This window comes from Aotus nancymaae, unplaced genomic scaffold (genome assembly GCF_030222135.1).
Source record: "Aotus nancymaae isolate 86718 unplaced genomic scaffold, 86718_ANA_hifiasm-v0.15.2.pri h1tg000059l, whole genome shotgun sequence".
NCBI lineage: Eukaryota > Metazoa > Chordata > Mammalia > Primates > Aotidae > Aotus > Aotus nancymaae.
In genome coordinates, this window is record NW_026988473.1 from 70910617 (window position 1) to 70933057 (window position 22441).

The 22441-nt window shown below is 35.9% G+C and overlaps 1 protein-coding gene across 5 annotated transcripts in view; it reads left to right on the forward strand.

The window, feature by feature from the left end:
• The window catches only part of TMEM135 (transmembrane protein 135), a 305900-nt gene that overhangs the window by 229836 nt on the left and 53623 nt on the right, over positions 1 to 22441 (forward strand). The gene's annotated exons all lie outside the window — the stretch shown is intronic.

The window sequence follows — 22441 nt, forward strand, 5'->3', positions numbered from 1 at the left end:
ACATAATAATCAAATCATGGAGAGTAGGCTGTCTGTCTCCTCGAGCTTTTATCCTATGTGTTACAAACAATCCAATTTACACTCTTAGTTATTTAAAAATGTATAATTTATTATTGACTATAGTCACCCTGTTGTTCTATCAGATAGCAGGTCTCATTCTTTTTCTATACCCATTAATCACTCCCACCTCCCCCAACTCCCCACTACTCTTACCACCCTCTGCTAACCATCATTCTACTCTCTATGTCTAAGAGTTTAATGTTTTGATTTTTAGATCCCACAAAGTGAGAACATGTGACATTTTCTTTTCTGTGCCTGGCTTAAATCACTTAACGTAATGATCTCCAGTTCCATCTGTGTTGCAGGTGAAAGGATCTCATTCTTTTTTATGCCTGAATAATACTCCATTGTATATATACCACATTTTCTTTATTTATTCATCTGTCAGTGGACACTTAGCTTCCTTCCAAATTTTGCTATTGTGACCAGTGCTGCAACAAACATGGGAGTGCAGATATCTCTTCAATATATTGATTTGCTTTCTTTTGAGTATATACCCAGCAGTGGGATTGCTGGATCGCATAGTGGAGATCATAAATCACTATTTTTCCAGAATTTTTAAACCACTAATTTCCTGCTAGTATGTCCTGATAAATAATTTATAAAGCACAATTATATAATTTTAAATTATTTTGAGTTTTAAAAATGTCATATGCAAATATATAATGATGATGTTACTGTTGTTATTCTTGTAAAGAGACAGCCAGGCTTTTAGAAGGGGAAACATAGATGAAGAATCAAGATAGGGAGGACTTGAACTGCAGAGGATTTTCTATCAGTCATTAGGATAAATAGTATTTTGTGTCAGTCATTAGGGACTGAAGAATTATTTGAGCTATCTGGTTGTCTTTGTGAAATTGTTTGATCTTTTTATTACTTTTACTCTATCTTCATATACACTACACTTTGCCTGTGGTCTCATTCCTGTATTTTAATAATTTAGAGGTGGGTTGTGGGAGTTATGAACAATGACTCATTGATTTCCAAAAACTTCTTAATTGTATTCAATATTGCAAAAAGTTCACATGGTTTGTCTTTATATGTTTATGTTCTATCTAGTCTGAGGATATAGCATACCCAGTGGGGAAAATGCAGTCATAAAAAGCTTAAATATTAGAAAAATAACTTGTTGATGCACAAGAAGGAAGTCCAATCTCAAGTAAATTTTCTTTTTTGTGAAAATTCCTAACATAACAGATATTTAAAATCCTTCCCATTGTGTCACTTAACGACATATGTGATTAATGTGTAGTATTTCTGAGTCATCAGAAGTTTTTGAGGTTTAAAAATTAAATATACCGATAAATGCCCAATATATAACATGGTTCTAGGAAATTATGTTTTGAAAACTTCTGCCATCAACCCAGTATTTTTGGTGGAGGAAGAAAATCAACCCTATAAATATGTGTTTTGGTGCAGAGCTACGGAACCTTTTCCTGTTTCAGTCACAAGTCTAGGTTAAAAACAACAGTTTAAAATACTTTCCAGAAGGCTCAATACAAGGTTTAAGTGCCAAAATAAACACTTTGAATTTTCTGAGGAAAGGGGTTGTTTTTCTCCCAAAAGAAGTACTGTCACCAAATTCAGTGTTCTTGGCAGAAGTTAGTTGGAATAGCTCAACAATAGAGGTTTGGTAATGGCAAAATCAAACAATTTATAAAGTATTACAACCAAACAAAACAATATTAGATTTGTCTGCATGCTAGCTTGTGTTGGGAATGAGCAGACACTATTGTACATAACACTCGGCAGGTCCAATTGCATTTGAATATTTTATTTAAAAATTAAAATTTTTATAAATATATTTGAGGACATATTTATTTCATTTATTAACAATTATTTTAAATCTAATTGCATGAAGTTGGATAGTCAAATGATATTGTCTCTAGGACTCCATTTATGGTAACCTCCTTTGAGAAGAGGATAGGGAAGAATTTCATATTTGAAATAAGTCAACTTGTCTTTTTATCCTAATCTGTAAATGGGCAAAAGAGAAATGGGGAAATGAGGCCCGCTTTCAATAAAAAGAAAATGTGCCAATTTTTTTTTCAAACAAAGAACTTGAGAAATAGTTTCATAAATATTTTCTAAAGATGTCACAAGATGTGATGGCCATACTATGAATTTACTTAAAAGCAACACGTTTTTGATGTTAAAAGCTATGGTTAACATAATGTGTAAAGAAATAACTTACTTTTACATAGCTCTTAATAGTTTTTTAATAGTCATTTTACATATATTATCTCATATGTTACAACCAGATCTTCACATTATACACCAGAAGTAAGGCTTATGTTCAAATGGAATCATCCACTTACTTCTGGTGTATAATGTGAAATGCTTCAAAGGCTTGGGCTGGGAAAAGGTAATGTGTGAGGAGAGAGCTCTAGTTCTGTTCTGGCCAGCTGGTCTGCCAGCCATGTAGCAAGCCATGAAGGTGTCTCTTGATACCCATACATGCTATGGATTCTGTTAGGAACTGGATTATGAGAGAAGGTGAACATATTTTGAGAATGTTTTGAAAGAGCTCTTTGTAGAATCCCAATGGGCATTCTTCATAATAGTTTTACCTTCTTTGTTCAATCACCTTATTACTATTATGTATGCTATTGTCATTGCTGTACCTTAGGGCATTGCTTTTTTCTATCACTTTTGGCCAAGCAGAAGTCATGTTAAAAACTTTTTAGAAACTTTTGTCTCATGCACCTCTTGAAATCATTTCTTTCCTTCCAAATCTGTATTTATGGTCAAAGCAGTCTGCATTCATCATCATTTTTCATTCAGGATTGATTGGGGTCTTCCTAACAGTCATGTGGAAAAAGGTATCAGTTTCTTTTGATCACTAACTCTTTTGTTTTAATTAAGAAGCAAAAGAAAGAACAACAAGCATCAAAACTATTACACTTAATCCTACTCACACACACAAAAGAAAAATGCAACATTTTAAAACATGAATTCATTGATTTTATATTCACCACTAGGTATCTGTCTGTGAAGGATATTTGAGAGAAAGGAAGTGTTTAGCATAATGTTCTCATAGATTAATTTAAAATGGTATTGTAAAGTCTACTATAACAACTTCGATCCCAACCTAGTAAGTACCAGCTAGAAATTCTTTCCACATGCCTTTGCAAAGGCAACAGGAAATCCAGGTTTGTTTTAACATATCGATTGAATGGTTCCAACTTGTCATAGCAGTTAATCTATAGACTATATGGGACTGATTCACAGTAGAAACATCTTAAGTAATCTGATATCAACATTGTGCAGCATGGCATTTTTAGTTAGAAACTAGGGCAAGTCAGTTTATTGGTATACTTTAAACATTTAGAAATATTATTTCCTTTTGCCACTTGAGAATTATAATCAATTATCTGTGAAGGCACAAATAATAAATGATTTTATTAGTCTCAAGGTGTGGATTTTGTTTATCTATTTAAGAAAACTGGCTGGGCGTGGTGACTTACGCCTGTACTCCCAGCACTTTGAGAAGCTGAGGTGGGCAGATCACGAGGTCAGGAGTTCAAGACCAGCCTGGCCAACATGGTGAAACCCCATCTCTGCTAAAAATCAGTGCAAGTTTTTGCTGGGCATGGTGGCACATGCCTGTAATCCCAGCTACTTGGGAGGCTGAGGCAGAAGAATTGCTTGATATGGGACCTGGGAGGCAGAGGTTGCAGTAAGCCGAGATCACGCCACTACACTCCATCCTGGGCTACAGAACAAGACTCTGTCACAAAAAAAAAAAAAAAAAAAAAAAAAAAGGAAAAAGAAAACCACACTGTTTATTGGCTGGACAATCTGCAAGTCTTGAGTGAAAGACTTTTGTGGTTATTCTTGAATATCTTTATATAAGCGTACCTTAGTATATTAGATATAACTTTGGCAGCAAGTAAAAAACTTTTGATCTTGCCCTTTCAACCGTTTACTGAGATTTAAGTGAAAGGTTTTTAAATGTTAATTAGGATCTATGTTTATTTTAAAATTTTTAATAATTTTTAATTTTTATAGGTATATATACTTATGGGTCCATGAGATGTTTGGATCAGGCATACAGTGCATAACTATCACATCAGGATAAATGGTATATTCGTTGCCTCAAGCACTTATCATTTCTCTGTTACAAACATTTTAATTATATTCTTATTTTTAAATGTACAATAACTTTTTGTTGACTCTAGTCACCGTGTTGTGCTATCAAATAATAGGTCTTATTCATTGTGTCTAACTTTATTTTTGTACCCGTTAACCATCCCCACTACCCTCCACCCTGCCCCACCACTACTTTTACCAGCCTCTTGTGACCCTTATTCTACTCTCTATGAGTTCAACTGTTTCAATTTTTAGCTTTCATAAATGAGGGAGAACATGTGATGTTTGTCTTTGTGTTCCTGGCTTATTTCACTTAAAGTCCTGAGTCCCATCCATGTTGCTGCAAATGACAGCCATTTCTTTTTTAATGACTGAATAGCATTCCATTGTGTGTATGTACTGTATTTTCTTTATTCTTTCATGTGTTTTTGGGCACCTACATTGCTTAGAAATCTTGGCTATAGTGAAAAATGCTGCAACAAATATGAGACTGCTTGATATCTCTTGATATACTGATTTGCTTTCTTTGGGGAATATACCTAGTAGTGAGATTGCTGGTTCATATTGTAGTTCTATTTTTAGTTTTTTGAGAAACCTCCGAACTGTCCTCCATGGTGGTTGTACTTATTTACATTCCCAGCAACAGTGTACTAGGGTTCCCTTTTCTTTACATCTTCAGCATTTGTTATTACCTGTCTTTTGGATAAAAGCCATTTTAACTGGAGTGAGATGATATCTCATTGTAGTTTTGATTTGCATATCTCTGATGATCAGTGATGTTGAGTACCTTCTTATATACCTGCTTGCCATTTGTATGTCTTCTTTTGAAGAAGTGTAATTGCAGTGTAATTTGAAGTCGGGTAATGTGATTCATCCAGTTTTGTTCTTTTTGCTTAGGATAGCTTTGGCTCTTATGGGTCATTTGTGGTCCCATGTAAATTTTATGATTTCTTTTCTATTTCTATGAAGACTGTCATTGGTATTTTGATAGAGATTACATTGAATCTGTAGATTGCTTTGGATAGTGTGGACATTTGAACAATATTGATTCTTCTAATCCGTGAACATGGAAATCTTTTCATTTTTTGGTGTCCTCTTCAATTCCTTGCATCAGTGTTTTATAGTTTTCATTGTAGAGATCTTTCTTTTCTTTGGGTAATTCCTAGGTACTTAATTTTATTTGTGGCTATTGTAAATGGGATTACTTTCTTGAGTTATTTTTCAGATTGTTCACTATTGGCACATAGAAATGCTACTGATTTTAGTATGTTGATTTTGTACCTGTAACTTTACTGAATTTTGTAGTTCTAATAGTTTTTGGTAGAGTCTTTAGTTTTTCCATATCTATCATCTGCAAAGAAGGATAATTTAACTTCTTTGTTTCCAATTGGAATGCCTATCATTTTGTCTCTTATCTGATTGCTCTAGCTAGGACTTTCAGTACTATGTTGAATAACAATCATGAAAGTGGGCATCCCTGTCGTGTTCCAGGTCTTAGAAGAAAGGTTTTCAGTATTTTCTCATTCAGTATGATACTCTGTGGGCCTGCTTTATATGACTGTTATTGTGTGGAAGTATATTACTTCAATATCCAGCTTTTTGAGGTTTTTTTTAATAATGAAAGTATGTTGAATTTTATTAAATGCTTTTGTAGTGTCAATTGAAATGAGCATATGGTTTTTTTCATTTTGTTTATATGATGTATTACATTGATTGATTTGCATATGTTGATTTGCATATGTTGAACCATCCTTGCATCCCTAGGATATATCCCAGTTTCTCATGATGAATTATCTTTTTACTGTGCTGTTTAATTTGGTTTGTTAGTATTTTGTTGAGGATTTTTGTATCAGTGTTCATCAGATACACTGACCTGTAGTTTTCTTTTATTGCTGTGTCTTTGGTTTTGGTATCAGAGTACTACTGTCCTCTCAGAATGTGTTTGGAAGTATTCTTTCCTCCTTTATTTTTAGGATAGTTTGAGTAGAATTGGTATTAGTTCTTAATTAAATGTTTAGCAAATTCTGCAGTGAAGCTATTGGGTTCTGGGCTTTTCTTTGCTGGAAGACTTTTTATTACAGTTTTGATCTCATCCTTTGTTGTTGGTCTATTCAGGTTTTGGAATTCTTCATGATTCACTTTTGGTACATTGTGTCTGTGTAGAAATGTATCTATTTCTTGAAGTTTTCCCAATTTATTGGCAAATAGTTGATCATAATAGTTTCTTAGGAGCATTTAAATTTCTGCTGTAATTCAATTGAATTACATGAGTTTTACTGCCTCCTTTTTCATCTCAGATTTATTTTTTTGGGCCTTCTGTATTTTGCTTAGTTAGTCTGGCTAAAGGTTGTTGATTGTTTATCTTTTCAAAAAACCAACTTTTCATTTTGTTGATCTTTTATATTTTTTGTATGTATTTCATTTATTTCGACTTTGATATTTATTATTTTCTTCTGCTAATTTTGGGTTTGGTTTGTTCTTGCTTTTCTAGTTCTTTAAGATGCATTATTAGGTTATTTGTCTAAAGGTTTTCTGCTTTTTTGATATAGGTATTTATTGTTATAATCTTTTCTCCTAGTACTGCTTTCACTGAATTTCATATGTTTTGGTTTGTTGTGTTTCCATTTTCATTTGTTTCAAGAAATTTTTAAATTTTCTTCTTAATTTCTTCATTGGTCAGTCAGGAGTATGTTGTTTAATGTCTATGTGTAGTTTCCAAAGTTCTGTTTATTATTGACTTTTAGTTTTATTCCATTGTGGTCAGAGAAGAGACTTGATATGATTTCAGGTTTTTGAATTTGTTAAGACCTGTTTTATGGCCAAACATATGGTCTTAGGTTCTATTTTTTAAAATATTGCTTAAAAAATACACAGGAACCTGGCCTAAAAAAAATTAAATTATATACGGCATTTTGAGGTTAAAAGCTGTATTTCAGAGTTAGGAGATGTGCAGGAATTCGGAGAGTGAATTTGGGATTTGGAGGGGTATACCACAGGTAATAGGGGATGCTGTTACAGTTATCCAGCAGAGAAATGGTGAGGACTTGACCAAAGCTTATGGCAATGATATGGCGGAGAGTAGGTTTATATGAGGTATGAGGATTGTTGCTTGGATGGGGAAGAGGAAAAACACTGGAAGGTAGGCAAATTATAAATAGGAAGAATGTGTGGAAATTGAATACAGATTTTGCAAATACTAAGACTGAGGTGCATTTAGGACATTCAGCTAGAGAAATAATAGATATCAGTTGGGTATTCAGAGATCAGGTGATAAATCTGGGCCAGGGATAGAAATTTAGGGATTATTAGCATGTAGATAATAGTTTAAACCGTGCAGGTTGATAGTGTTCTGTAGTGAGAATATGGAGAATAAGAAAAATGGGTTCCAAGTATGGACTGGAAAACCTTGATGTTCAAAGCATAGGCAGTAGGAAAGGAGTCAGTAAAGGAGAGACCGTAGCAGTGGCAAGAGGCATTATGCATATCTTATTAAATTTAGGGGCTACTATTAGCTGTTACTGTCACATTAGCTCTCTGACATTTGACAAATTACATAACTTTGCTACACCTCATTTTCTTCATTATGAAAAGTGTAAATTAACATATGGACCTCATAGGGCTGTGAGGATTCAATACGACACAGTGTCTTTCAAATGTTTTTGATGTGACCCAAAATGAGAACTGTATTTTATATGCTATGACTATATGACCATATATACATGTATATATGTATATAAATTTTCCAGAAAAATACTTAACCTTTCTACATGTAACATAGTTGGATATCTTCTATTCTAATTCATTTATTTAAAAAGCTGTGGCTGGGCGGGGTGACTCACGCCTGTAATCCCAACACTTGGGGAGGCAGAGGTGGGTAGATCATGAGGTCAGGAGTTCAAGAGCAGCCTGGATAACATGGTGAAACCCCATCTCTAGTAAAAATACAAAAATTAGCCAGGTGTGGTGGCACATGCCTGTAATCCCAGCTACTCGGGAGGCTGAGGCAGGAGAATCACTTGAACATGGGAAGTGGAGGTTGCAGTGAGCTAAGATCAGACCATTGCACTCCAGCCTGGGTGACAGAGTGAGACTCTGTCTCAAAACATAAGTAAATAAAAAGCGCTTTGACTCACTGATGGATAACAGCCAGTAATGAGAAAACTGAACTAAAATGTGTCAACACGTAGAACAGTGACTGATTCCTTAGCAAAAGCAGAGTTAAGAGTAGTGATTGTTGTTTTTAAACCTAGAGTAAGTTGACTAAAATATAGAATTTCAGCAATGATGACATTATCTTTATTGTTATTGTTCTAGACGTATCCAATAATGTAAGGGTTAAAAGGTATTCATCTGCAATCTGATGGTCAGTGGTAAGCTACTAGAGAAATTTCTGTACTTGGGTTTGGGTAGTCAATTAAGAAGCAAATGTGAAATGAGGAAGACAGTGAGTTTAGTAAACTCAAGAAGCTTGAGAGAAAAACATAGGGCCAGTTGTTAGAGGATTAAGGGTTTTTCTTTTCTTTCTTATTCCCTTCCTCCCCTCCTTCTCTTTCTTAGACTGGAGAGACTAGACTATGGAAAGTTAAAGTGAATAAGAGAAGATTGAAGAAGCAAAGATTGATAAACTGGGGAATGGGAAGGAGAATAGAGTTTAAACTCTGGTCTAAAAGGTCAACCTGTAGGGGTAGATTATTAAAATTGTCTGGGAGAAATTATAAATTATTAGGAGGAAAGTAAAACTGTTTGGAAGCCCTGCGCACGTGTTTAAAGTGAAAGAAGACTGAAAAAAGTACGAAATAGATTGGAAGTTCTAGCCAGAACAATCAGGCAAGAAAAAGAAATAAAGGGTATTCAAATAGGAAAGGAGGAAGTCAAATTGTCTCTATTTGCAGACGACATGATTGTATATCTAGAAGACCCCATCACCTCAGCCCAAAATCTCCTGAAACTGATAAGCAACTTCAGCAAAGTCTCAGGATACAAAATCAATGTGCAAAAATCACAAGCATTCCTATACACCAATAACAGACTTAAAGAGAGCCACATCAAGAACGAACTCCCATTCACAATTGCTACAAAGAGAATAAAATACCTAGGAATACAACTAACAAAGGATGTAAAGGACCTCTTCAAGGAGAACTACAAATCACTGCTCAACGAAATAAGAGAGGACACAAACAGATGGAGAAACATTCCATATTCATGGTTAAGAAGAATCAATATCATGAAAATGGCCATACTGCCCAACGTAATTTACAGATTCAACGCTATCCCCATCAAGCTACCAATGACCTTCTTCACAGAACTGGAAAAAACCATCTTAAACTTCATATGGAACCAAAAGAGAGCCTGCATAGCCAAGTCAATTCTAAGCAAAAAGAACAAAGCAGGAGGGATCACACTACTGGACTTCAAACTATACTACAAGGCTACAGTAATCAAAGCAGCATGGTACTGGTACCAAAACAGAGATACAGACCAATGGAACAGAACAGAAGCCTCAGAGGCAACACCACACATATACAACCATCCGATCTTTGACAAACCTGACAAAACAAGCAATGGGGAAAGGATTCCCTGTTTAATAAATGGTGTTGGGAAAACTGGCTAGCCATATGCAGAAAGCAGAAACTCGACCCCTTCCTGACACCTTACACTAAAATTAACTCCAGATGGATTAAAGACTTAAACTTATAAGACCTAACACCATAAAAACCCTAGAAGAAAACCTAGGCAAAACCATTCAGGACATAGGCGTAGGCAAGGACTTCCCTTCTCGTGTTGTGTTTTTCAGCTCCATCAATTCACTCATATTCCTCTCTAAGTTGTCCATTCTCGTTAGCATTTCATCAAGTCTTTTTTCAAGGTTCTTAGTTTCTTTGCATTGGGTTAGAATATGTTCTTTTAGCTCACGGAAGTTTCTTATTATCCACTTTCTGAAAGCTGATTCTGTCATTTCATCACACTCATTCTCCGTCCAGTCTTTTTCCCGTGCTGGTGAGGAGTTATGCTCCCTTGTAGGAGGAGAGGTGTTCTGGTTTTGGGTGTTTTCATCCTTTTTGCGCTGGTTTCTTCCCATCTTTGTGGATTTATCCACCTATCGACTTTGTAGTTGCTGTCTTTCTGATTTTGGTAATTTTAAGTCTGCAGCAGCTGAACTCATAAACCCCCTTTTCTTCCCCCCAGGTGTTCTGGCCCAGGGAGTTTGGGCTTTATGATTTTCAGCTGTGTTGCTACCGTTTTCCCTGCCCACAAGGTGGCAGTATAGTCACACTCAGCCTGCAGAGGCTTTGCTGAGTTGCTGTGGGCTCCGCCCAGCTTCCGTGTGAGCTTCCCTGCAGTCCTGTTTATATGGGTGTAGTTAGAACTGCTTCCGCTATGCTGGCCCGCCGCTGTAGTGACGGAGTCTCTGTAGTGGCGGGTTGTCTTGGTTACGGCAAATTGCCCCGGGAACTGCAGGGTGTTTCCCAATGGAGAACGCCCCTCCCCCACGCGCTGGACCGTCCCGGGTTCAGCCGTGTTTGCAGTGGCGCCCTCTTTGCCCGGGAATCTCTTGGCTTGACTCCCTGCCTCAGCTCCCCTTGCTGGCCCAGAGGGGACACAGTCTCGTTCACTTTGCTCAAGGAGCCACTGCTCCCTGCCCCCGGTGCAGGCCGAGCGGCTGCTCCCGTCCAACCAGCGGCGCTGGGAACCCGTGGAGCTTCTCCGCCTGTGAATCTCCTGGTCTGTGGGCAGTTAAAATTCGCTGCCCTGTGTGCCACTGCGTCAGCCGAAGCAGCGGCACTGAGATTCGTGGTGCGCCCTTGCCCAGGAGTCTCCTGGCTTGACTCCCTGCTTCAGCTCCCCTTGCTGGCTCTGAGGGAACTCTGTCTCTCTCGCTCTGCATAAGAAGCCGCTGCCCCCCGCCCCAGGGCATAGGCTGAGCGGCCATGCCGCTCAAACCAGCAGCGCTGGTGACCCGTGGGGCTTCTCCTCCTGTGAATCTCCTGGTCTGTGGGCAGTAAAAATCCGTCTGGAAATGCGGCGTCCACTCACCCTCTGCGCCTTCTCTCAGAGCTGCAATCCCGACTTCCTCCTAAGTGGCCATCTTGGATCCAGACCCCCTCCTTTTATATTATTGACAGTAATTAATAATTCTTATAAATTCAGTTTACTCTTTAGAAGTTATGAGAAATGAAAATGAATTATTGTTGTTCTGAAAATGACAGTCCACACATTTTTAAAAAGCATTTTTCAATAAAACATTTCTGTTTTGAGCAAGAAGTGTGCCTTGTATATAACAATCACCTTTGCAGAAATCTCAGCACATCAAACATTCATAGCTAAAAGAAATAATCATGATAAATTTCTAATAACAGTGACGAGTCTTTAAAATAATTTGAGTATTTATTTCCTTGACAATGTCAGTAATAGTTTATTAGTATTAGTGATTACTGGAGGGAGTTTTAGGTAAAGCAGTACCTAGTAAATGTTTGAATGAATGATACTCAGTTAAAAAAAATTAAGGATTAGAAGTAAAATTTTTAGCCTTTCAGAGTTTTTATTGACTTAATTAAAAACATACACGTGTTTTAGGAGGTTCCGTGGTTCAATAGAAATTGTACAGTCTTCCATGCCACACGTAACAGACCCCTCTTTAAGTTTTGGCTCTACCACTTAAAAACTCTGTGGCCTTCAGTATGATACTTGGCTTCTTTCATCTTAAATTTGTCATTAATAAAATGATCCCTGTGGCTATGAAAGCTTAGAACAAATAATCCTACAAGAACATAATATTTTAAAACATTATTTATGTTTCCAAGCCCATCTTTAAAAGTTATTCAACCTATAAATGAATCTATAAAATATAGTTGAAGTACATTGCCAATGGTACTATAGAAACAAATAATACTTATGATAATATTTCTTTGGGAGAATACATTGATGTCCGCATGTTAGCACTAAAGCAAAAGGACTGGGAATTATCCAGATTTGAATTACTCCACATAGTCTCATATTTGGAGCAAGTTCAGCATGTGGGGAGTGGGGAGTGATGGGACAGAAGGACAGAATTGGAGATCTTAGGGGGAGAATGATTAAAAACAAAAAAGGGGCCTGTGCAGCGGCTCATTCCTGTAATTCCAGCACTTTGAGAGCCGAGGCAGGAGGATTACTTGAGCCCAGGAGTTCAAGACCAGCCTAGACAACATAGGTAGACTTCCATCTCTACAAAATATAAAGTAACAAAACTAAGTAGATTAAGACTACAAATTGAGAAGACAAAGGATTGGGTTTATGATTTAAAGTGGGGCTTTCCCTTTCATTCCTCTTCTTTCCCTTCTCCATTTCTTCCCCACTCTGACACCATTCTGACTAGAGAGCTTTGGGACAGCGCAATAAAAAGGATTGGACAAAAATGGATCTTGGAGTATAGAGTGGAGATCGGCACTTCAGGGCAGGGAGGGGGTGGGAGAAAGAGGGCAGGGCAAAGTAACAAATGTGTTGGTTCTGAATTTGCAGAGCAGCAAAATTCTGCCATCCTTCTCTCTATTGCCAGCCTCACTCTGAACTAATTGTTAGTCTGTCCATTGAAAACTGGATTTCAAAAGCTAGAAAGATTAAAATGAGTGATGAATGAAGCCAAACAAGGTATCCTCTTATTCTTCATAATTCAGATCTTTCTGTACATCGTGTTTTATTATAACTCAATAAAGCCACAGGTGACTCTCAAAATATCTGCAAGAATTGAGCATGGTGGCACATGTCTACAGTCCAAGTTACACAGGAGGCTGAGACAGGAAGATTGCTGGAGCCCAGGAATTCAGGGCTGTAGTACACTGCGATTGTGCCTGTGAGTAGCCACTTTACTTCAGCCTGGGCAACATAAGGAGAATCTTGTGTCTTGGGGGAAAAAAAAGTATCTACAAGCACTTTTAAAAATTATTATAGCCAAACAGCCGTCATGCAGTTGGCCTTCTTTCTTTATAGTTGACTGTTTCTCTTCCTGCCTGTAAGGGAGGAAGTGAAGGTGAACAGGAAGGAGGGTTGAGAGGAAATTTTTGCTAGAAGCTGTAAGGTTAGAGGAGGTCTTCGGTATTTATCTTGAGTAGCCCTTTGTATTTAAAGGATGTACATTCATTTTGTGTGCATCTTCAATGTAGTCATAAGACATTTTCCCAGAATTTGCTAGTATATCATCTGCTTGGTAAGTGACAAAACTGGGAATAACTTTTCAACTTTATAATGAAATACATTGATGTTTCTATTAAAAACATTGGGATCTATTGAAAACATTGACCTCAAGACCTGCTTATCACCCCAGGTGTAGGTTACTCCCTGTCTCCGTGTAAGGACGGTCTTTTAATGGATGTCTTTTAAAATGCGGTTTGAAGTTATAAACTTACTTGAATTTAGTTTTAAACTAAATATCACTCTATGTTTAAATATTATTAGAGGATCCATTATATTAGCCAAAATAAGTGATTCCAACTATATAAACTTATACACCTTTACACCTCAGTTATAATTACAACTAATTCCATCTCATTTAGGCTTGAGATATAAATATAATCTGATTTTGAAAATATGAGATTCAAGTTATTTGGAATAAGATATAATTTGCAAATTATAAATACAGAAGTTGGAAGCTGTTCGCTATGAAAAGGTGATAAAATGCAGATACCTTAAAGAATTAACTTTTGGGTTTGTTTACTTAAATTATGGTGTAATATGTAATATGATGGCTCAAAAGATTTTTTTAATTTGGGAATTCACGATGAATATAAAAAGATTCATTGAGAATGAGGAAACTTCGTATTAAGACATGATGCCCAGTGAACTAGTCAATAACTGGAGTTTTGTAGAGCATTTTAGAGGGCAATAGCCTCAAATTAAGATTATATTAAAGTGATTTTTTAGGGACAAAAACATGTATTTAGCTTATTATGGAAAAATGAGCAAATATGACTAAACAAAATAATAATAATTATCACCCATAATTTCTTCTTTAAGAGCTAAATAACTACCAACTTTGTCTTTTAGTCTGTTGGCTATGCCTCTCTCTGTCTGTTGGTCCTGCTTGCCCTCCCTCTTTGCCCTTCCTCTTTCCCTCCCTCCTTTTCCCATTTCCTTCCTTCTGCCTTCACTTCTTTCCTCTCTCCTTCCACACATTTATGTGGGTGCGTATATGTCTTTCAGCTTCTCAGATGACAGTATATCACGTAGGCTATATGTTTATATGCCTTTGTATTTCCCTATAAGCCATAGAAATAGATTCTGATACTAATCTTCAATTCTTCACTAAGAAACTGGTGATAACTCTTAGCAATGTGAGTGTGACTAAATATCCAAACATGTCTTTTCGAGTTCTAGAGTCCTCTTTTGCATGCTAAGATGCTGCTTCTTGTTTAAGGAGGATTATTACTAATCACAGAAAGTTCTTAGACGAGATTTTGCTGATACAGATCCTCAAAGTTGAAGCAGTTAAATTTAACTGTTTGCTTTACCACTTGCGAGGTGCTATAACTCACTGTGCTATGCTATAACTCACTGTGTCTTTCTCAAACCTCTTTCTTTCTGTTATTTTTTATTGTTTAAGTTCTGTATCAGAGATAATCAAAGGACACTATAGTGTAGTTGAGAGGGAACTCTGGAGTCCAGCTGTGTTAGTTTAAATCCTTTCTCCATCTTATCCTTGGGTAAGTTACATAGTCTCCCTGTGCCTCACATTTCTCATCTTCAGTGGGATAATAATAGTACTTACCTCATGGGGTTATTATATTGAATGTCTACTGCATAGTAAGCACTCAATAAAGGTTAGTTGTTTTTGTTATTTAAGTCTGAGCTGCAAAGATCACGTATTATATAATAATATTTATTGAAAATTTCCAGAATAGAAAAATCTGTAGAGATAAAAATTAGATTGGTGGCCTAGGGACGTTGAGGGGTATAGGAATGACTACTAATAGGTATGGGTTTTTTTAGGGGTGATGAAAATTTCTAAAAGTAATTGTGGTGATGGCTGCACAAGTCTGAATATACCAGAAACCACTGACTGATACACTTTAGGCAGTGAATTGTGTAATATGTCAATGGTATCGCAATAAAACAGTGAATATATTTTTAATTATAAGTCTGGCACATTCCTGATCAATATTAAGTCATAGATTGCCAGATACAAACTGTGACCACAAGCACATACTTCCTATATCATATGTACTTCTAGGTCCCTTGCTAAGAATAAATTCCAATTTAGTTTGAATAAAAATTACATTTATAGTCTTTAGAAATATAATCAATTAATAACTTGATTATATTTAGATCATATATATTACATTTGATTATATATTGATATTGATTATATTTTGCAGAACAATTATTTTACTGTGTTTTGTGTTTATTTTGGGGAAAAGGCTTTTTTTTCCGTTGGAATCACTTTTAATATCTAAATACAAAAAGTGAGCACTGGCTTCTGTTTTTTTAAACACCCACACAGGGCTAACAGCCAAAATGTGCAGAGGAAATCAGCCCCTGCTCTGTCTTCCACAGTCCCCATCCTGTGGCGGAAGCTGCAGCCAGTCTCTTTCCTCTTATGCACAGGGATTCATAGTAGCCACTTTACACTACAGTTGTAATGCATTTTGTCTGTTTCACATTGTGTGCATGTCCCTCCCCAACAGCTCCATTCTTTAAGAAAGAAAAAAAAAAAGAAAGCAGTCATTAATGGTCAGGGGCACATCCCTCCCACTGGCATCAGTTCCTACCCCACAAGGGGAAAGTGAGATCTTCCAGTTAGGAGAAATTTTGTGAAAGGAGTGTGTGGCCAGAGCTGGAATAACCATGGCTATACTGTGGTATCAGAGCGAAGACAGAAGTCAGTAAGGATAGCGTGGAGGCCACAGTTGCAAGTCTCTCCATGAGACAATGTGGGGAGAATTCCCCCCACCAGGTTTAGATAGATGAATGTGCCAAAGTTAAAAAAAATCCAAAGAATCAGCAGTTCAAACACTATTGATTTTCAAACTTCTCCCACCGAGACAGCTCATATATGGCAGTTAACAATCTAGATCTTTCCAGGAAGTGAAGGTAGAGGCCCTGGTGTTCCTCCTGAGAGCCCTGTCTTAGGGACTGCTGCGGTTGCTGCTGTTGATCCATTTGCAGTGGGAATAACCAGGATTATAAAGGAAGTGGTACCAATCCACAACGCTGCCCTGGAAAACCTGTACATTTTCTGAACCACAAAGAGGGAGAGATCAAAAGTGGTTCCAGCTCCCGACTGGACCGTCTTCTGAAACATCTCCATCAGGCCCTGTAGTCTCTCCAACAAGGTCTCACCCAGCTCCTCCTCAAGCTCCTCCTCAGTCTTCTCTGCATCGCCTTTTGGGAGCAATTCGTCCGGGAACAGGGAGGGGTTCCCCTGGAACGGCAGTGACCATGGCTGTGGGGGACACCGGAAGCAGGAAAAAGTATAGGGAAAAGGTATTTCAAAACCACTGTACTTGCCATGGATAACTTTTGAAATGAATGGTAACACAGAAGGAAATTGTGTGTGTGTGTGTGTCTGTGTGTGTAGAGAATGCACACACACACACACATACACAATGTATATATATCATGTCACTTTTTCTCCTTTTCCATGGTCTATTTTAGACATTTTAAGAATTATCATAGATAGCACATGTGGGAATTATTTGGCCTCATTACAGTCTACATCCTTAAAACTTCAAATAAAATACCCATATTTGGAGGCTTCTTTTTCATGTTGCATAGTTTCAGTGAATGGGTTCACTGGGAGAGAAAGTACACCATCTACATACAAGCTCAGCTAAAATTCACAGCAAAACAGAATATTTTTCCACCATTATCAATTTTCAGCAGATTTTGTTTCAGATGTGTGACGGAGTTACTGAGCCAGGAAAGTGTTTACCTGCAAAGTTAGCTAACAGAAATGGGAGACACTTTTAAGTTCTAAAATTTCAGTCATTTCTGTCTAGCGTCTTCCCTAGAGGAAGGAAAAAGTGGGTCTCTTCCCTTTTTTATTTTCCTTTGTTAATCACAAAGCCTCTTTGTACTTGATGTTGGGTGAGTACTGGCTGTTTATCATGTTCCTGTCATCCTCAAATGCAAAATAAAAAGAGGAAGAGAACACAGCTTTGGGTTTTCAAGCTTTGTGACAGCTTAGGACCTCTGAATCTCAGCTGCTCTCAAATGCCTTCTGAAGTGATTTGATTACTGAAATGGATTATGCAATTTTTATGGTTTTGAGCCTTTTGGGCATATTCAGAACAAGAATTATATTAAAAATCAGACAGTGGAAACCGATTGAGCTTATCGGGTTAGATTTCTTTTATTATCACAAAAGCCTCAAATTCTATTATTGGAAACAGAATTATTATCTTAACTTCTGTTTCTTCCTTGAATGTTAAAAAACGTTTGTTGTATTTGATAATTCCAAATTCTAATAATGTGGATGAAACTTCCTTGCAGGGTGTCATTGTAAGATATTTCAGGGATTCTTAATGAAAGATAAGGCTTTCCTTATCTCACTTTTGAAAACCACCAGCAACTTTTACTGGTATGAAACACATAGAGACATTTCTTATAGCAAGCATCACTTGCTGAAATTACTTGAATGCTAAGAAGTTTATAATCATTAAAGTTTTTGGTAAGTTTCCGGAATTTATTATCTATTTATTTTGGATTTGTATTACATCTCTTATAATTTTTGATTACATTGTAATGATTAATAAAAACTGTGTGAGAAAATATGAGTTGGACTGATGGAGCTTTTACCTTCTTAAAAGAAATAGGCCTAATAAAATAGGGCATTAATTTTTTACTGTTCTTTGAAAAAACAAATAGTACTGATAAGGATGAAAAAGAAAGGTTTTCTGATCAAATGAGGTATTTCTCTTTATTGATTCTTAATACCCAGTTGTTGTTAATAAACTGTTACAAATTTGAATGTCTGATGTAAGGGCTATAAGGCAGATCCCAAACTTTAACATGTGTCTTTTAAAAATTCAGATTATGATTCAGTAGGTCTAGGATGAGATGTGAGCTTCTGTAGTTCCAGTGTGCTCCCAGGTGATGCTAGTCCTGGTGCTTGTATGACACTCTGAATAGCAAAGCTGTTAGAGCTGCTTGATGTTAAACATCAAGAAATAACTTATGTAATTGTCTTTAAAATCTGTACTTTTAAGAAATTCCAGAGAATTTAATTCCACTGCTCCTCTTGGTACCCTAGTAGTTCACAAGTAGAGAGAGTCAAGACATTTTTCTCAGCATCTTCAGTTTCTGTAACGAGGGAATTTTCTCAGTTAAAACAGAAAACAGCTATTCATGTATATTCATATAATTGCTTTAGAAGGTCAAAGATTATCAGGTCTCTTTTCCCTCCCTCTTACTTTCTTCTCAGTGCCAACTTCCTTTAATATTTCCATATGTATATTTTGCCAAAATACATATTCTGCGTTGATTTATTACCCAGTTTTAAGTACAAATCATCTATGTTAGATGTTAGTTAGAAATTACGAGTCTGTTATAGTAGATGAATTGATAAAATGACTTTTCTTATCCAAAATTTCTCATTAATTAATGTGTGAAACAAAAAAAGTAGAAGTCTCCTTCATTTCTTTTTAAAAATTCTGTTAATTGTTTAAATAATACAGTTTCATTGAAAAATTCAAACAGTGCAAAAGTATAAATAATAAAAATGGAAAATTCCCACCCCTTTATCTGCCTCCCTCTTTGTACTTCTCTTTTTTTAGTTGAAACCCTATTAACAGTTTGCATATATTCTTCCAGAATTTATTATTTATTTTTATTTTTTTGAGATTCTTTGATTTATGCTAGATTGCAGTGTCGTGGCTCACTGCAGCCTCAAACTTCTGGCCTTAAGCAATCCTCCCACCTCAGCCTCCCAGGTAACTGGGACCACATGTGTATGTACCACCATGCCTGTCTCATTTTTTATTTTTATTTTTTAGAGGTGGGAATCTCCCTATTTTGCTTGGGGTGGTCTCAAACTCTTGAGCTCAAGGAAACGGACTGCCTTGGCCTGCCAAAATGTTAAGACTGTAGGCGTAAGCCACCAGATCCAACACAGAATTCTTTCTATGCATACCTATGTATCTATGTTTATATTTTAAAAAATGAGATCACACATTTTATATTGCTCTGTAGTGTTTTTCTATTTAATAATGCATCTTAAGATTCTATCCAAATGTCAGTACATATAGATCTACTTCATTGTTTTTAGGGGCTGCAAAAAAAAATCTATAAAAGTACTTCAACCTTCTCAACAGACATTTATACTATTTGCAGGTTTTCATTACTGCAAACTGTACAACCATGAACGTTGTTTTTAAATGTTTAACATTGTGCTCCTGTTCTAGTATTTCTATAGGTTAGATATTTAGCTACAAATGGATTCTCTGGGTCAAATGTACTAGACATATTTAACTTTAATGGATATTGCCAGATTGGCCTCCAAAAAAGGCAGTATCCATGTATTTTCTACCATGAACTAGGATGTGGGAATCAATAAGCACATTGATTCCCACATCCTAGTTCATGGTGGCAATTTTTACCTTTTTGTCAAATGATCTAAAAGGTAGGTAATACCTCATTTTTGTTGCACTTTGTATTTCTTTGTATGATAACTAGTGAGGTGGAACACCTTTTCATTGGTTTGTTAGCCATTTTGATTTCCTACTCTCTACCCGTTTTTTAAATTTGTTGCTCTGATTCGTATGAGCTCTTTAGGTGCTATAGATATTTGTTATTTCCTGTTATATTGTTATATCAATCAGCTAGTATAAACACAACCACAAAATCTGAGTGGCATATAACAGTAAGCCAGTTGTCTGGCCAGTTCTGTTTCATGCTGTAGGTCTGTGGGGGCAATTGGAGCAGTTCAGCTCCCCATATGTTCATTTTGAGCCCTGAGCTGAGAGGACAGCATGGAAGGCTGTCCTCATAGCAGTAATGAGATTTGTTTCCATTAACATCGTCTACAAAATATGGATACATGTATATATTAAGTACTTTATTTCAACTTAGCACACATAAATATCTGCTCATTTATCAAGGGGGTTTTTGTGAGTATTAGTTGTCTAGATGGAGTTCTGAGTTGTTTTTGTTGTACTCTTACAACAAAGAGTCTTTCCAAAGCATTCAACTCTGTTTTCGTGGAAAAAAAAAAAACTTTCTTCCTTTTTGTTTTATGTAATATGTAAGTCAGTTACATAATTACATTAAGAAGTACAACTGACATGAACACATTTGGGGACAAATACAGCTGAGTCTTGACAAGCATATAACAACTGATATGAACAGAGTGGTCCTTTTTGGAGTGGTGTTTTATTTTTGAGCAGTCAGTGTGCACATTAGAATATTTACAGAGAAAATACGGAAACTAAGATAACTTTGTCCTATTCAGTCTCTTAAATGGAGATTGGATACAATAACTTTTACTGTAAAGAGCACATTTTGAAAATATTTGCTAAATTCTGATTCTTCATGTTATGTCACTGCAGTATCATCATCACTGTCTTCTCTATTCCTTTATAATTTTTTCCATGCCTTAAAGCTGTTGAGATTTGGCTCCTACCATTTTTGTTTTGGCTCATTATTCTAGTAGAGCTAGATTTCACTTATACTTTTACTGTAGGAACTGGTTGATGTATTTGACATGTATCTTGATTCTTATATATTAAAAGTAACTGAAGTTCAAAAATTCATAAACTATAGGCTGATTTAGTGTTCTTTTTTGTCCAGTATGTTGCAACATTTCATAAATAAAAGTGTTATTCTCTATGGTGAATAATACCAATACTTAATGTTTCAGAGGTTCAGAGGGTTTTAGAGTATGAAGCAAGTTAGAGATTATGTAATACAGCATGGTCGATTTTTTGGTGAAGAAAACGAATCTTGAAAAATTTTTGTAGCTTATCCTAGAACACACAGCAGTTAGTGGCAGAGACAGAAGTAGAATTTTTGTGTAACTTGCTTTCAAATATCAGTAATTATTCTAAAACAATTGAATATTTTGAAAGTTATGTGAGGGACATGGCAAAAGACCCAGTATTATTTTTGTACTTGTAAATACCACATTGTGGTGGCAAGCCTTTTAGAAAGGAAATATGAAATTAAATGAAGGACCTAGAAGTTAAGAAAGATAGAAGTTTGGTGAAAAATTTCTCAATGTATATTTTAGATTTTATGTATGACATAGTTTAAACTGCAGTGGAAATATTATACCATGTCATGGAACGCTTTATCTTTCTGTTTGAAATAGTAAATATTTCTGATTAGTGTTGTTAAAAATTTTTGAAATTCCTTTATTGTGACTAGGTTTTAAACTAGAAAAGAGGATAAAAGCTACTTTGTAGTCAGATGTCTGTGATCTCTGTGTTTCAGTCTCTCTCTTTCTCTTTTTTCTCCTCCTCCCTCCCCCATCTCACTTACTTTACTTATTTTTGTTGTTGTTGTTTTCTGCTTTTGCTTTAATGTATAATGTCAAGGAAATAACTAGTAATCCATTAGTTATGGCACCTAACATTATTAGTCATATCATTTTAAGTGTGACAAATATGTGGATGAATGGTATTTTAGATCCAAATTAAGTTTATGTTACCGTTTATATATTATTGATAGTTTCTTTTTAATAGGAAGGAACTATATTGTATTAGCATATGTTTATAATCTCTTCTTACCTTTTATCCTGAATTGATCACTTTTTCTTATGAAATGTATTCAGATATGTGTTGAAGACTTACTTGAAATGCAACCTGTACATTTTAAGAATTTCAGCTGTTTAATCTCTGCAATGTAGTTCCAGCCTTAAGCTCACTGTATATTGTCAGTTGTCATTTAAATTCAGTCTTCCAAATCTATGATGATAGGTTAATTCTATCAGTGAAGTCAGAAAAATCTTAAGCTTTATTCTTTATTAGCTTTGAAGACATTATCTTGCTTATGGTATTAAAGTTCTTTTTTTTGAGAATAATTGACTAGATTTTCAAAGAGACTTACAAGAAGAGATTATATGTTACTTTAAGGTTGTGAATTACTTGAAATTTCATTAGACGGATCTGAAATTAGTTGTAGAATATAGTTATATTACAGGTTTTACATTCTTATTTTCTAGAGTAAATTGGCCACAGTAATAATGAGCTACACTTGAAATATGAAACTTTGACATAAAGAAGAAGTTGGAATGTTATTAAAAGCTGTTGTCATAAAAGAGAGTGACTAGAAATTTATTGTCTATTCACACTTAGATCAGCTCTTTTGGAAGGAAGAAATT